The sequence below is a fragment of the Thunnus thynnus genome, chromosome 14 (genome assembly GCF_963924715.1).
Source record: "Thunnus thynnus chromosome 14, fThuThy2.1, whole genome shotgun sequence".
NCBI classification, from domain to species: domain Eukaryota; kingdom Metazoa; phylum Chordata; class Actinopteri; order Scombriformes; family Scombridae; genus Thunnus; species Thunnus thynnus.
This window is the reverse complement of record NC_089530.1, coordinates 28,398,842-28,416,170: the sequence shown is the minus strand read 5'-3', so window position 1 is coordinate 28,416,170 and position 17,329 is coordinate 28,398,842. Positions and strand designations below refer to the sequence as shown.

Sequence of the window (17,329 nt, the reverse complement as noted above, 5' to 3'; positions counted from 1 at the left end):
TTTTAGAGATCAGATAGAAGCGTTTGGGCCAGCTTTGGGTCAGATGTGGCAATTATACTGTGGACAATTCTGGTGTATATTTTCCTTTAAATAAACCTTTATCGTAAAGCAGTGTTTGACGATACAGTAAAAGGATGAGTTATGACAGTTATGAGTGCATGATTATGCATGAATTATGCCCTACATGCCCTCATTTCACCAAGAAAAATGTAGCAACACACACAGATGTCTTTGGATTATGCAGTGCTTTCTTAAAATGTAATAACTTAACTAAACAGAGGTTGAACATTAATAATTCTTTATTATTTATCCATAAAACACTATTTCGTGTCTGTCCATCCTGGAGGAGGGATTTGTTGAGAAGTAACGGACTGAAGTTGTAAGAAAAAGGTGAAATTTGCTTTAAATCTCACTGGACTAAACTCTTTTACTGTATGGAGAATAGTATTTAATGTTCAGTTATTTAAGAATTTAGAAACACAAAGTCTGTAAATGTAACGAGGGACTATATTAGCCTCACAGTTTATAATAAGGCCCCTCGTTAAGTTTCTTTTACATTGCTGATAATAGTGACAGCCTACAGTCTCTGTGTTGTGTTGTGATGATGATGATGATGATGGTGGACTAACAGCGAAGACACCCAGACGCTCCGATGTTGATTCAATGATGTCTGTTTATTGCTTACAAGCACTTTGGGATCTGGGGGATACAAGCCCGGTCTGAATAAAACTATTTAATATAAATAAAATCAAAGGAAACTTACAACACTAATAAATGATTTCTGTGACGAAGCTTAATAACCGTTAAATAACAAGTTACAGGGCCGACGGTGAAACCTTGACCAGGATCAAAAACTCATTATATTACAGATAATAATCACTCTGAATGTCAATATAATTATAATTAGTGATAAAGTCTCAGGTCAGCTATACATTATTATTTACAGGTTTCCATTTAACAGTCACACACTTGTTCCCCCGGTGATGCTTTATAGCTGCATCGTTACCGTGTAGCCAAGTATTATATATAAGATAACAGCATAAAATAATGGAAATAACACAAATATGTACACCTTACAACTATTAAATAAAGGTAAAATTACTGACAAAATTATATTCTATATTAAAAGATTTTGCTGTTAGAGATAGTGACCATTTAAAGCACAACTAATGTATTTAATGTAACATGCAAGAGGCAGATGTTACATAAAGGAACAATATAACAACAATATATATATTTTAACTGATGGCCTCTGTTTTTATATATTTTGCTGCTGTCTGTATTTGTGTTATTCTTGTGTTTGAATGTTTTTGAATGAACCAGTTAAAAGTTAGAAATGTCTTCAGTACTGAAACTGTCCACTAGATGTCAGTCAGACCTCACTGAAACCAGCAGGGGGGGCTCTTTAGCTCTGATGTCACTGGAGATACAAACCTGACACTAAAACACACACACACACACACACACACACACACACACAGTAACACATTACACCTGACGCTGTCTACCACAGTGTTACCATGAAACTACAACATGTATCTGTCCTCTCAGGAAAACTACACAAACACTGATGCAACACAAAATATGAAAAAAGATTATTATCATTAGTTAAAAGATGTAATTACATTTTTAAATAATTCACACACTGCAGAAAGGACCAGTGTGTGTGCTCTGGCAGAGTGAGGACATTTATGGGAACTGAAGACATTCTTGTTAAGTGAGTAAAATTAGAAAAGTGAGGAAATGTTTGCAAACTGGGGACATTTTCATGAGGTACTCATGGGAACTCTTTCTCATGCTAAGAGATGGTTACAGAGTGTATTTTGTCAGCGAGGCTCCTCACCAGTCTATAAGTACATACACGGACATTGTTATCGTGTTCATGTGTGTAAATATGTGAGGATATGAAGTCGAATCTCTTCATTTGTGTGTGTGTGTGTGTGTGTGCAGAGACCATCTAGGAAAGAACTCGGCGATCAGACCATCACGTTCCTCTTTAAGCCGTTTAATGCCACAGTAACACACACTGTAATCTCCACACACACGCTGAGCACATACAACAATTAGGACAAACATACACAGACTATGACGTCCCCCCCCAACACACACACACATGTACACATTCAGAACATGAGAAAACACACACACACACACACTCAGTAATGTGACAGTGCCCTAATCTAGTGTGAAAAGAAACACCAGGAGTTAAAGAGGCTTTAAACCCAACACGCTGCTCACATTTCTGCTGCAACACCGTGTCCTTCTGCACTCAGACCTGAACATATCACCTGTCCTGTAAACACTGTGACACTCGAACGTCTCATAGCTGAAGTGAATCCTTGCGCAAACAGTAAGAAAACAAAACAAGCGTGATGATGGTGAACTAACTGTTACCAGGAACTGAAACCTGTTTGTTCATGTTTGTCTTGTGATTGTTATCTATTATATCAGCCCAACTGTCTCTTTAAATACTGATTAGCAACCTTTTCAAACGGTCGGGAAACTATTTTGACTCTTTTGAGGGTAATTATTCTCTATTGTTATTACTTCCTGGTTTGTGTTTCTGCAGAAGTTAGAAACTGGCTGGTGAGGAAAGTTATAAATATCTAGCAGCTGTGTTTCCCAGAAGCATCTTGAGGCTGATAACATGATGGAGAAATCAATTTAAGAAACCTTCTTAAGCTGAAGAAATGTTTCCTAAAAGCATCGTAACTAAAGACACTCTCTTAACACTCTTTTAAGTTTAGACTTTTATCCTGAGCACTGATGTTCTTTAAGTGACGTTTGATATAAGATGAGTCATAACCTGTAAATTAAAATATAAGAAAATAAAACTAAACTGACTGTTTTACTCTTCCTCTTTCCTGATATTCATGTCCGTCTCCTCTGGCTGAAATGATACTTTGCTGATATTTTCAGGTCTCATATCTTCTCTATTTTTATACATATATGGTGTTTACATTGTTTGCTGCATGCATATGTTTCTATAATACAGTAACGTGTCAATCAGCAGCAAAATCAACCAGCTTCCACACAGGAACATGAATCATAAAGACTGTAGTTAGTTGTTTACTGCACATGAAGCTTCAACAATTCCAAGTAGAAAACATTTCTTTGTGTCATTTACAACACTTTGTGATCTGTGTATTTTAATGTAAAGTAGCAGAACTTACACACAGTTAAACATGCAAAGTTACTTTAAAGTGATCATCATCATCTTCATCACCACAGACAGCCGAAGTTAAGAAGCTCTTGACGGTGTGTTTTTGAAGTTCTGCTTTTGGGAAACGTGTGAAGAAATCAGAGCGTTCATAGAAATAATATTTATGTATAGAACATGTTTCTAAAACAGCGTTTACAGAGAATAAAAACAAAATAAACCATCGAACAAAATAGAGACACAACTGAAAATCACAACAGAACAAAAACACAAGTTTAATATATAGATGAAAGAACACAGTCAGCAAAAAATGTGTTTTAAAAGACGAGCAGGAACAAATAATGACTCAGCTTAGTTAGAACATGACTCAGATCTGCTCATCGCATCATCAACATTTCAGCTGCTGTTTCTCTGAGTAAAGCCTGCACGTCTTTATTTTAGCTCTTCACATTATCTCAGTTTCTGTTTTTATTAAAGCTGTTTTCATTCGGTTTTTGTTGTTGTTGTTGTTGTTGTTGTTGTTGTTTTGGCCACCAGGGGGCAGAAAACAAGCTGACAGAGCATGATCACCACATTCAGCTGTTTGTAGCCTAATATTCTCTCCCCTTTTAGCTCTAGTTTGGTCTCCACCAACTCCTGAGAAATATTATAGTTTATATTAAACCTTTTTTTAAAAAAACAATTATTTCAAAATGCAGCCGCCAGGATTTTAACAGGCGCCAGAAAACAAGAGCACATCACAGCCTTTCGAGCATCTTTACACTGTTAATTTTAGGATTCATTTTAAAATGTTTCTTATTACTTTAAAGCCCAGATGGTTCTGGCCCCCCGGCTACGTTTCAGACCCTTTAACTCCATACGTGCCGTCTGTTCTCTGAGGGTTCACAGAGCTCTCCTGGCTGTTCAACAGTCTAGACTGATAAACAGAAGAGACAGAGACGTCGCAGTCAGTGGTTCAGTCTGTCCGGCACGTATGGAGTTAAAGGGTCTGAAACGTAGCCGGGGGGCCAGAACCATCTGTTAAAATCCTGGCGGCTGCATTTTGAAATAATTGTTAAAGAAATAATAAAGAAATAATAAATAAGATAAATTATAATATTTCTCAGGAGTTGGTGGAGACCAAACTAGAGCTAAAAGTCGAGAGAATATTAGGCTACAAACAGCTGAATGTGGTGATCGTGCTCTGTCAGCTTGTTTTCTGCCCCCTGGTGGCCAAAACAACAACAACAACAACAAAAACTGAATGAAAACAGCTTTAATAAAACAGAAACTGAGATAATGTTGAGATAAAATAAAAGATGTGCAGGCTTTACTCAGACAAACAGCAGCTGAAATGTTGATGATGCGATGAGCAGATCTGAGTCATGTTCTAACTAAGCTGAGTCATTATTTGTTCCTGCTCTGTGCTGATGGCTTTAACCTTGACTTCTGCATAACCTGCACACACACACACACACACACACACACACACACACACACACTCAGCTGTTACTGGTCTCACTCCCACCTCAGGCTCAGTGTACTAAACTGGAGCTTTTTGGCTTTTGCCTGAAGACCAGTTCCAGAAGTGGGAGACTGAGTGTGTGTGTGTGTGTGTGTGTGTGTGTGTGTGTGTGTGTGTGTGTGTCGCCAGCTGAATCAGCTCCAGAAGTCAAACTGTCGAGTCTGACTGGTCGTCGCCTGGAACATCAGTAGCACACGTTACTGTTGTCACTTTTTCAAAAAGTCAAGTTCAAACAGATTCAAACTAACAAGTAATTTGTTCAGATTAATTCAAACACAACCCGTAATGTGTCGGAGATACAGTTTACTATGACTGTCGTAAGCATACATATATGGTCACAGTCTTACTGTTCAGTATAATCTTTATATTTTCCCGCTTGGTGTCATAAAGCTGCACTATGTATGTTGAGTCTGATATGTGTCAGAGCAGGTTTGTAGAGTTGACGCTGCTCCGCTCTGCCGTCTCACCTGACAGGTAAACTAGCTGCTGATTCCTCAGATGTGTTGTCGTTGTAGAGTACGGAAGCTGCTTTTTACAAAGTTGCTTTTCTTTGTTGGTAATTTTGCAACCCAGTCACCAGAAGAAAACGTTGAATATATACATTTCAACACATGAATTACGTATCATATCAACATTTCTACAAACGTAGCATATTAACATTTCTATCCGTTGAATAATGATGTTTTATGATGTGACAACGCTGTGGTTAAGGTCTGGTTAGGGTTGGGGAAAGATCATGGTTTGGGTTAAAATAAAAATAAAAAATAAAATAAAAACAGCCGATGTCTCACTAAAAAAAGACGTTTTTCTCGCTACAAAAACGGCTGCAAATGTCCCGACGTCTCGCTAAAAACACCCCTTTTGTCGGTTGAAACGGGAAGCAGACACTGGTTTCGGTTTCGAGGTGGTCTCGAACCGTGTTCTCTGTTGTCAACAAACTTACTAACCATCCACCTGCCCCTCCTCCTCCTATACAGGAAAGATCAACTCATACTGATCACATGTGAACTACGTCACTTTAGAAATGTTGAGATGATACGTATTTCACGTCTTGAAATGTAGATATTCAACGTTTCTGTGAAACGTACAATGCCAACGTTTTATTCTGGCGACCAGGCTGTGATTTTGCCGTCTACGATGTAGAACCCAAAATAATTAACGCCTGGGACACACTGGATGCGTGAACCTCAGCAGTGTTTGTGTGTGTGTCGCTGAACTGCTGCATCTCGCTGTCTGCTGTGGCGTTTCTGCCACTGGCAGCTCTATCTTTCTAACGTGTTCCCTGTCTGTTTCTGCTTACCTTGCACGCACCACGTGGAGGAAAATAGGCAAGACCTTGAATCTCTAGATGACGCGAGTCTGCTGATGGGCTGTGTCTGTTAACATGGGCGCTGAAATGAAAAGCAAGAGGTTCCGCGACGCACACACGCTGCTCACGCATCCAGTGTGTCCGAGGTGTTACACACACTGCTGCTCAGATGCTTCGGTGTCATGATTATCCAATCAGTGCGTCTTTGCTCGCTACTGTCCGTCTCCATTTTTATTTATTAGCTTAGTTTACTGGCAGGTCAAAGAGCTGCGATGGTCAAGCTGATAGTGATTTAAAGAGCGCGCTCTGCTGGATCAGAAGTTAAACTACTTCAAATGGTCTGTTGTGTTTATAGAATAAATTTGAATTTGAACAGTTCGAATATTTAATTTTCCCCTGCGTTCAAATGAAAGTTTGTATTTCAAATAAAAAGTGACCCTATAAAGCACATGCACACACTCAGCCTCCATAGTGTTGATTAATGTAACGTCCTCTAAAACTGATAAAACTACCTGTAAAAACAGCGACATCACCGTCTGCTGATACATTTTTGCTGTGACAGTCAGACTGATCTGCAGTACCTGCAAGAACCTGCGTTCTAAATATAGTAAACAGTATTCAGTTTTGTATGCACAACAGTTCAGACTCAGTTAAAGCTTCAGACATTCATAGAAAATAAGACAGATTTCAGTTAACGGCTTGTCAGTCTGAATCCTGAAGGACGCCAATCCCAACAGGAGCCAGGAGGTCAGAACGTACCGGAACATCAAGTACATACAGCACGCCTCAACACACACACACACGCACACACACACACACACACAACCTGCATCCCAGTATACAGCCCTGTACATCGTCAGCAGGGATTGAAATCAAAGGAACAGCTGAAACATGAAAAATACACAGAGACATAATGTAATGTTACACAAATAGATGTACAGAACTCTCTAACATTTTACTTCCCTCTCCGTCGCTCCGCATCCTTTTACTGGCGGCGTTATGTGTCGGACTTCAGAAAGTCACAGCTCCCAGCCAAAATAATAGTCTGACATGTTAACCCCCCCCCCCCCCCCCCCCCCCCCCCCCCCTCTTAGAAACACAGAACGTTGTTTTTACGCTGCAGTTTTTGAACAGATTAAACAAACGATAAATGATGTGTTAGTGAGTGTTAGAGATGCTGCCTTGAGGCAGTCTAACTGTTTCCTCCTGTCTGTTTTCAGTCTTTGACTTAAAATAAACTAACTAGCTGGTGTCTTCATATATGAGAGAGGTGTCATTCTTAATTTAAAGAATTTAAATTTAGGGAAAATGGGAAATAAGAAATAAGACCATTTTTAAATGTTAAAAAGGAAGCTGATAAAACAAATTGGATATTAAAATGACAAATTTTGAAATTAAAGAGTAAACATTAAAATCCTGAAATGGACCAAAAAAAAAAGATTCAGTTTGCCTGATGAAGAGCTGAGGACCAAAACACTGTTGATACATTTAATTTAATCAGTTTTTATCTGATGCACCTGAAAGAACTTTGTCGTTAAAATGGAATGAAAACACAGAGAAAAGAGAACATGTTGTTGCATGTTATCCATTTCCATGTGACATTTAGTATTATGTAAATGTGACAGTATGCACACAGACATAATCCACTTAGCAGTAATGTGGTGGTGCAGTAAACATTTATTTTTTAACCTCCGGTAAACAATTTGGCCCCTTGTGGACAGTGGAAACAAGCAGCCGGACAGATAAACAATGAGCTAAAACTCACTATAAAGCTCCGTAAAGCCGAGAGGAGCTGCAGAGTCTCTGATAATTCTCTGTAGGTTCGTCACTATAAGCCACAACCAACAGATCACACACTGACAGATCATATAGTTATATAAATATCAATTATAGCCTCTTTAAGATCCATCATATCATCAGATTATCTCAGATAAACATGGTTTGTTTGTGTTTGGAAGCTGATTTGTTCTGTTGTTCTGATGACATTCATGATATCAGTCGATGAGATAGCTGATTGAAGGACATCCCACGCAGTTCACTTTTTAAAATTAGCTCCATCTTTCCGGTCTCGTTCCACCGCTGGTCTTTAGGACAGCACACACCGCCGGGAAGCACGGGGCCGCGGTTTTTCTTGCTCTCGCTGTCTCTCTCTGCCAGGGGCCGGTGTTGTGCTGACAGCCGGGGACGCTGACATGAAGCTAAGATGATCGCTCCTGTAGAAATATTTACTATACACAACCACAACACACACAACCACCTCCCCCGCACAGCCACACACATACCGAACATATCTCCAAACACACACACACACACACACACACACACACATACTGTATACAAGAAACACATGAGTGTTAACATGGCCTTTTAGAAGAGTGTGGTGAAGTTTTTTGTTAGATCTGTGTGTGTGTGTGTGTGTGTGTGTGTGTGTGTGTGAAATCAGTCTTCAGGGATGATCACAAAGAGCTGTAAAGGTAGACGTTGGTGAACCACAGACTGTATATAAAGATGGATGACGTCTCCACTTCCTGCCGCTGTGCAAAAGTGAAGCCAATATATCTCGTTTTCAGGAGCTGCCATCTTGCTTGTGCGACGTCATTTGCAGCCACAGACTGCGCTGTAGAGTCGGGTGGCGGGATGACGGTGGTTGGAGAGCGGTTGTCACAGCTGTCAATCATGATGTCACATCCCCTTTTTATATCATCAAATAACTAATTAAAAACAAACGTATCAGAAAAATGAGCACTTGAACAAACATCAGCGCGATAAGAGCTACTTAAAATGATAGAAACCATCGTTGGGCAAAATGTCTTTGACGTATACTTTGATATTTTAGTTTGGCCGACGTCCTATCAGCTAACATGGAGGGGGCGGGACTTATGACCTATAGCCTACTGCAGCCAGCCACTAGGGGGCGATCGAGATATTTTAGCTTCATTATTGGGGAGCTGTCATGTCGTCCATCTCTATATACAGTCTATAGTACAAACAATAAAAATTCTGCATCGTTGAATAAAAGGTTTTGGTTAGGTGTTGACAGCAGCTGGGGGAGGGAGTGTGTCGGTGTCTGTTTTTGATTGACAGCAGCTGGGAGAGGGAGTGTGTCGGTGTCTGTGTTTGATTGACAGCAGCCGGTGGAGTGAGTGCGTTCGTGTCTGTGTTTGATTGACAGCAGCTGGGGGAGGGAGTGTGTTGGTGTCTGTGTTTGATTGACAGCAGCTGGCAGGCTACCGGTGTAACACTGACAACCGAGACAATGTAAACAAACTGCTGTAGCTACAAGTCATGTACAGACAGCGTGTTGAGGTATGTTTACATGCTGTATAATGTGCTGCCACTGAGCAGCCAGTTAGCTATCTGGCTGCCAACTGACGTTAGCGGTACATTCTTCCCTGGTGAATGTTTGTTTGGTGACTCGTTCAACAAGCTAAGGTGCAGGACAAGACATGTGTTCATGTTTGTAAGTTAGATAAGAAGGAGACTTTAGCAGGAAAGCTAATGCGTAGCAGGATGCAATCAGGCTCAGTGTGACCGTCTGCTCTGACTGTGTTAGAGCGATATGTTATCACTTTCTGCTGTATGGAAATAAGGACTCCAGCTAAAATATAAATTTCTCCCTTTTGGAGAACACATGCCAAGTGATTTAACTATTCAACCAATCGTTGCTGCACTACATGACAACACAGTTTAAAGTCCAGAGTAGTTCATAGACATTTGTGTTTCCTCACCTGTAGTATCAGTCAGCGCAAAGGTGGAGGAGGACTTTGTTTGCACACATACGGTAAACTGTGTGTCAGAAGTGTCTCTATTATTCTATTCAAGTGTGTCAATTTGTGTGTTAACATGTCTGCATCTGCTGTGTGTGTGTGTGTGTGTGTACACGTGGTCTGTGTGTGTGTTCACACTCGTCCCTATATGCTTCACTGTGTGTGTGTGCGTGTTTACACTTGGATGAGCCTTCTGTTCGGCGTGCAGTCGCTCTCAGTGAGCTGGGTTTTTAGGTCGCAGTGTTCTTTCTGCCGCAGCCACACACACACACACACACACACACACACGTCAGATGAAGATGTTGGGCGCTATTAGATTAGTCGCCGGGCTGCCGAGTTTGGGTGGGTGGGGGGGGGGCGTTTTGTGTGTGTGTATGTATATATGTGTGTGTGTGTGTGTGTGTGTGTTTAGGGGGTCCCAGAGGTCTTGTCATGCATACGGGCACAGAGCCAAGCTGAGAGGCTGAGTGTGTGTGTGTGTGTGTGTGTGTGTGTGCGTGTGTGTGTGTTTGTGTGATGCTGGAGGGTTTAAAGCCTCCACTGCTGTGTAACATGTCGACTCTTTTTAGTAATGTCATCCAACACACACACACACACACACACACAGCTCCATGAGATAACAGACAGACACACACACTCAGTAAGTGAAACAATAAGCAGTGAAGACTCTCTGATTCGATGTGACAGCAGCAGCGTACAGTCTCAGATGCATCCAGGCTACAGCACGTATATTAGATACATTACGGTTATCGAGTTCATACTCGTCATCCTTTACCCTATATTACACTCTGTTTAGCCACATGGGTCTCTGATGTTACAGTCTGCACATTTAGTGATGTAACTGGCTCTGCGGCGGCCATGTTGGAGGTCTGGGAGCAGCTGGTTGTGTTTATGTTCGTCTCTGACTGGAAACTGATGATCTTACCTCTGATCCATCCGACTGACTGGTTTCACTCCGGTAAATCTGAGCCGGGTGTGTCGATTCTGTTGTGGGTGTGACATGAAAGCACATCTACTGACCCACGTTATGTACAGCAGATAGAAAATACTGTCTGTTACACTGTCTGTTATAGCTGTAGGGGCGTAAGTAGTTTAACACTGTAACGTATGTAAAGGATTTCACTTTTTAGGTGCTCCAGTAGAACCAGTTATATGTGATGAACATATAGTTCTCAAATGCCCTTAAAATGAAGGTTATAATCTAAAAAAACTTACAGACATCTAGACTGTTCTGTTAGCAGCTGCTCCAACAACTAACTGAAGCTTTCAGAAAGTAAAATCCAAAAGCTTCTGCTGCATGAAATCAATTTTACTTTCATAAATTTCCACCAAATCCTCGATTGAATTCTGCTCGGCATGTCGACAAAGGATCCTATACAAAGCGTTTCCTGGTCAAAATCCCACTTTCACAGTATCATGTGTTTCAGATTGTTATGCACTTATGCATTTCTCCTGATTACAATGACAGGAATCATGAGTTTGATGATTGAAAGTAATTCCTGCCGGTTTAAATGAGCGACTCCAAACAGCACTTTCACATCCAGACTGTGGAGGTCGGACAGAAGTTACGTTCATGTTATTTTTTTAACAAAGACTGCGTCATAATTCATTTCAAACTAGTGTTTTAAGACTGAACATCTTCCAGATTCACACAGACGACCTTCATTCACTTTCATGGCAGCAGCTCAACGTTATCCACTGAGGCGCTGCGTTGGCCAGTCACATACATGCAAGCACATATTCCTGGTGGATTACTTTGTAAAGTGAACGCCGTGTTTCTGCTGTTTAGCTTGCAATTGTCATGAGGAAAGATGAAACAGTTGCCGCCATGATAACTTTCCAGAGCTGTAAAATCCTGTCTGTGAGTATTACAAACTGCTTTGTGGTGCTTTGGCGTCTGATAAGCCTTTAAACACATTAATCTGTAGCTCCAACTAAACTTCCTGGATCAAATTTCATTGTGTCACTGGTACCAACGCAGCCCCGTGTGCATTGTCTGAACACGGCCTAAGAATCTACAGGTAAGCTAGTGGCTTTGTGAGGCTAACGAGAGCATGCTAAGCTTACACTGACAATTCTAGCATGATGGTGGTTAGCGGGTGTAATGTTTATCATGTTCATAATCTTGGGTTAGTGTCACAGACTGTATATAAAGCTGGACGTAGTGAGGTGTGATGTCACCTGCAGCTTTTGGTCGGCAGCGTCTTTTCCGTTTGGAGCCAGGAGCTTCTGAATAAGCTCTGGAAACACGCCCCGCTACCTCGGACCCAAGCTAACGCTAGCTAACTGGGAACACTGAGCAGTCAGGTGACATTAAACTTGAAATATTGAGATATTAGTCCCACTCAGTCAATCACAGCTGTCAATCAACACCCACACGGCAGACACGGTAAATCTCCAGATCTTATTAATGGCGCAATAATTTCCAAAATGACCACCAGCACACTTATTAGAGCGCCTGAATCTAGAGATTGAAACCATAATGACTCGTATTTCTAGAAAAAAGTTGAGGCTTTTTGACTGGGCTTCAGTTGGAGCAGCTAGCGGCCGTCTTTAACTTTAAGGTACTTCAGCCTCCAGACGTGGTAGCTGCTGTTAGGTTAGCATGTTAGCATGCCAACATTTGCTAACTGGCACTAAACAAAGTACAGCTGAGGTTGATGGGAACGTTTTTAGTTTTGCAGGTAATTGGTCATAAACAATAAGTCATTAGATCAGTTGTCCTTATATTTACTTCTTTTTTAAAGTCCATTTCACCTGCGTGGATGAATAAATAAATATCCAAATTAAATAGCTTTGCCCGAGAGCTCATGATGAATGTAAACTAGCAGGAATTTCATCGGTCAAAATGATGTTTTGGTTTGCAAGATGTAACAGAGGACATAACTACTTGTTTTTGTGCAAATATCTTGCATGTGTGGAAATAACAGATTTAATTTACAGATTTAATTTGTAATATTTTAACTGTCACTCATATAACGAGGCACGCACTGTTTTAAAACCATTATGGAAATCTTGTTTTTCTGTTTGTATGACACATAATCCTCCTCATTATTGTTCTGGTCAAAAGTGAACATGTCACCAAACACTACGATGTATTCATGTATATACACACACACATTTATTTAGAGATACAGATGAATGAGGCGGCGTTGTATGGTTGACTTGGCTCAGTACAAATGTATGTATGTAAGTGTGTGTGTGTGTGTGTGTGTGTGTGTGTGTGTGTGAGGATGTGTTGCCAACCCTAGTTACCAAATTGACCTTAATCAAAGGACACAGGAGCAGTGGGCCGCTATAATACAGACAAATCTGGAGGGTGGGAGAGAATGGACACACGCACAGTGATCACTCACACACACACACACACACACACACACACACACACACACACAGCTGAGTATTAGCCAGCGGGAGTGTTTGAGAGGAAGAGCAAAAGAACATTTGTCCGGTCAGTTGGTGTCTGACTCCTCAGAGTCCAAACAGGACACAGCATGCCAGTGTGTGTGTGTGAGTGTGTGTGTGAGTGTGTGTGTGTGTGTGGCGTGAGATGAAGGATGCTCATCCTTTTTATCATTTTAATATAATCAAATAACTAAAATAAAATCCAGTTTATTTGTCTAGCTCAGTGTTTTATATATATATAAAGTCTTAATGGGCTGTAGTGCCAGACAGCATCACAGACTGTTGAAGAAGAAAACTCACACAACATAATGGGAAAATGTGTTTTTTTAATGTTCACTGTTGGTAAAATATGTGATACTGTATGAACAATCTCAGTTTTAACAGCACGCTACAGTAACTCCCCTTCAGCCACAAAATGCTCTCGTCAGATCAACCTAAACATACGTTATCTCAGGCATTTGAACAACCAATGCTTCTGGTTGTTTTCGTGAGAGAGCACAGACTCACAAACTGTGTTTACATAGATCACAAATTTTAATGACCGCAGCCCGGCGAATACATATAATGATGAGCAGTCGTGCAACCAGCTATGAGTTACTGTAGTGCTCTGTATGTCAGGGAGGCAGTCACTAGAAGCATATTTATGCTCCTCTCAGAGAGTTCCTGTGTGCGTACCTGTGGAGTCGGTCCTCCCAAGCAAAACCACAGTCACCCAAAGGCGAACTATAGTTACACTTGAGTGACAGCTGCCATCTAGTGGTCGTAGTAATTGTGACCCGGAGCAGTGGTGCAGTTCAGATGACGTGTATATATGCGGACACATTTCATCATTCAGAGGAGGAGGATGGATGGAAGCTTTAACCCGACAGAGACCGCCGTTCGTTTCCTGTTTCCAACCGTGAGCTGGGAACCAAGAAGCGTAACTACGATCGTCCCCCAACCTGAACCACGTGGTTATTATTGTAGCCATGACAACGACGGTGGCCTAACTTTAAGGAAGTAGAAACAAATGATTTTATTCTGCTGATAGGGGCGCCAGATTAGAAAACGCTCCTATGTGTCGTTCTGGAGTCACATGATCAAATAACGTACTTGGTTGTTTAATTTGGAGGATTTATTGCACCTGATGTGTTGTAACTGTGAGAGACTCTCCCAGTGTGTGTGTGTGTGTGTGTGTGTGTGTGTGTCAGTATGTAGCCGTGGCCATGTTGTTGATCATGGTTAACATACTGTTCATCCACCCAAATATCTTGTCATAGCAAAGTTTACGTTGGGGCCAGTGTGTTGTGTTTACTGTCACAGAGGAGGAATAAATCTCTTGTTCGTTTACAGTCTCGTCTACAGTACATGTCAGCGCTTGTGAAGGTTTGCTAATATCACCATCTCGATAGCTGAAGAGCAAAACCTCCCATCTGAAAAACGCGCCTTTTTGAGAAAACTAAAAAAAACTTGTTTTGTTGCAGAATGCTATTTGTTAAGGATACCCAACACATAATACACTGTTTTTGGACTATATTATTATATTATGTGTTATAGATATTAATGCCTCACAAAGTGCAGATAGGAGCTTTTGCACTTGGTGCAAGTTGGAAGAGGTTCTACAAAACGATGCTCTAAATTAAGTTAATAATTAAAATTAAATTAAAAATAAAATTAAGTTTGTTTTCAGGTAAAAAGATGTAGTAAATGTAATAGTTACTACATTGTAGTATACTAGGGTCAGAACTCCTTAAATTCAGTGTATTTGTTTCCTCGTCCGCTGGAGATGAATGTTCAGTGATTCGTGCTGTAGCCTCTCTACACATCCAGGGACTCTGCGTCGTGTTTTTGTTTTGTCATGTGACTTTTCTGTCACAATGAAGGGCGAGATTATCTTACAGACAGACTGAATATGAGCAAAACCTTCCTTGTTCTCATCATCCAAAGTGAAATCCGCCAATCAGAACATTCTGCAGACAGGAGGTTTTGCGCTTTGGCCGTCGATCTGCTAGGTAAGAGCGGTAAAAACTCAGTCAGCCTGTGTTCTGCTGCTTCCTCTTTATTGCTTTAATGACAAAATATCTTTTAAAGTTTATCCGTGATGAGACAACAGAAAATCTTCCTCACCGTCAGTATTTTCCTCCGATACGTCTCATGCAGCAGCATCACACAACCATTGTGGCTCTTTCTGTAACTAAAAATCCCTCAGTTCAGCAGACAGATGAAGGCAGCGATGTCACATATTCTTTATTTGAAACGGACATTTGATTCTAATCTCAGTCTATGTTGTTCACTTCTCTGCAGACCAAAGAAAGATACTCCACACCCTTGATATAAAAAGGCAACGTAACACAAGAAATGACAAATATTCACAATAGTTGTAGTATTATTATAGTTTGACCTATTGACCTCTCCCCCTTTTTGAGGGGGAGAGGTCAATTTTGAGATTTGTGAGAACCATCAACTTTCTAAGTAAACATTAAAGATTCTGAAATAACATTTTTACATACTTAAGAGTGTAAAATCATGTGCTCACACAGGAGGACATGATGGTCTTTAAACCTCTCAACGAAATGCACAACATCTGGAAAAACAAGCTGTTTTCCACCATAATATAAAAGCGTTTTTATAAAAGCACTGGCATCATGTTGACAGGTGTTCTGTCTTCTGTCTGTCTGAAATAAATCTTGTCGTCAGGTAGAATCCACCTCCCCGCTCTGCCCTGGCTGTGACCCAGCCCTCTGACCTCAGCTAAACCTGGCAGGTAAATCCTGAGCTGTAGGTCAAGGAGCTAACGCAGCGAACAGTTGGTCCCGCCGCTGCAGCTGCACCATCATGAATAAGTCAGATACTGTACCGCCTGGCAAACGATCGAATGCCCCAGCAGCGGCGGCGCAAACGTTCACGCCGTGATGCATAATTCACCGTGTCCATAATCTATATTTCAGAGGAGAGTATGGTGCTTCACACAACCGTTTAACTTTTTCTTTTTCTGTTCGGTTACTACAAGAAACACAGCACAGAGAAATTCACACACACATACATGCAGCAGAATGTAGAGTTTTGGTGATTAGTAACGTGTTTGTTACTAATCACTCTTAGTGATCACATGAAGGTGCAGACTGACACAAGATCCTCAAAAAAAGACACTTTTTAAATGCATTAATCATCCCATGTCTTCCAGCTACTGCAGAGTTATGCTGGGCAGCTTCTGCAAGAACATTTTCATATTGATATGGATGTAATGTCTGAAATTGTTCACTTTTCACTAGTCCGCTATTTACTGTGTTTGCAGTGATTCTGCAGGGTTTAAAGATCCCCTCCAGACATGTTTTAATCATAGACTGTATAAAAATATGGACGTAGTTACCGTGACGTCACCCGTTGGTTTCTGAAGAGGTTTTGAAGCTCAAAGTGAGCCGCTCCGGCCGTCTCCATCTTGGCAGTGCGTGACGCTGCCTAACTCCCAGCCAATCAAAAACGGACAAAGAGGCGGGCCGAATGGCTGAAGCCACCTAGTGGCTGGCGGACCTGTCACTCAAAGCAGCCATGTTCTTCATTATGCAGAACTTTATGACTTAACAAAAAAATTAGTTATAGAGACCAAAACTGTTTTTTGTACCAGGCTGTAAACATCTGCTGTAAAGTTGGACATTTTAACATGGGGGTCTATGGGGAATGACTTGCTTTTAGAGCCTCAAGTGGTCGTTCAAGGAACTGCAGTTTTTGCCCCGGAGGTCGCTGCTTGGTTTTAATACATGTAAAAGTAAATGATTTGTGTCTGATATGGATGTAAGTTTTCCTGTTGGGACATGAAACGACTCCTTCATTCTCAATATTTGTGCACTGGAGGCTTCAAGTTTACAAATCACACTTAAGTGTAAGTTGCACACTGGACCGCGATTGGCTCCAAACTAGTTGGTGATATTTAAGCTGAACACAGAGACTGAATGTGAGAACAAACTCTGCACAGAGAAGAGAACAAACATCCAACTGAAGGAACAAGAAGAAAAAACATATTCTTCAAACCCACAGATACCAAAATATGACAGATTAATTTAAGGGGAATATGTATAAAACAATGCATGTGCATGTGTAGAATATTATAATTTGATTTAATGGTGCAGCAGTGCTGCCTATTGTCACGCAAAAATCAAATAATCCTAAAATAGCTTTTGTGTTTTTCACGGCGTCTCCCAGCAGTG

General features: G+C 40.9%; 1 long non-coding RNA gene across 1 annotated transcript; it reads left to right on the top strand.

The window, feature by feature from the left end:
- Positions 1 to 3,722: 3,722 nt before the first annotated feature.
- LOC137196545 (uncharacterized) lies at positions 3,723 to 5,463 on the top strand. Its single transcript, XR_010931257.1, has 2 exons — positions 3,723 to 5,063; positions 5,094 to 5,463. It is a non-coding gene; the product is annotated as an uncharacterized lncRNA (long non-coding RNA).
- Positions 5,464 to 17,329: the final 11,866 nt, after the last annotated feature.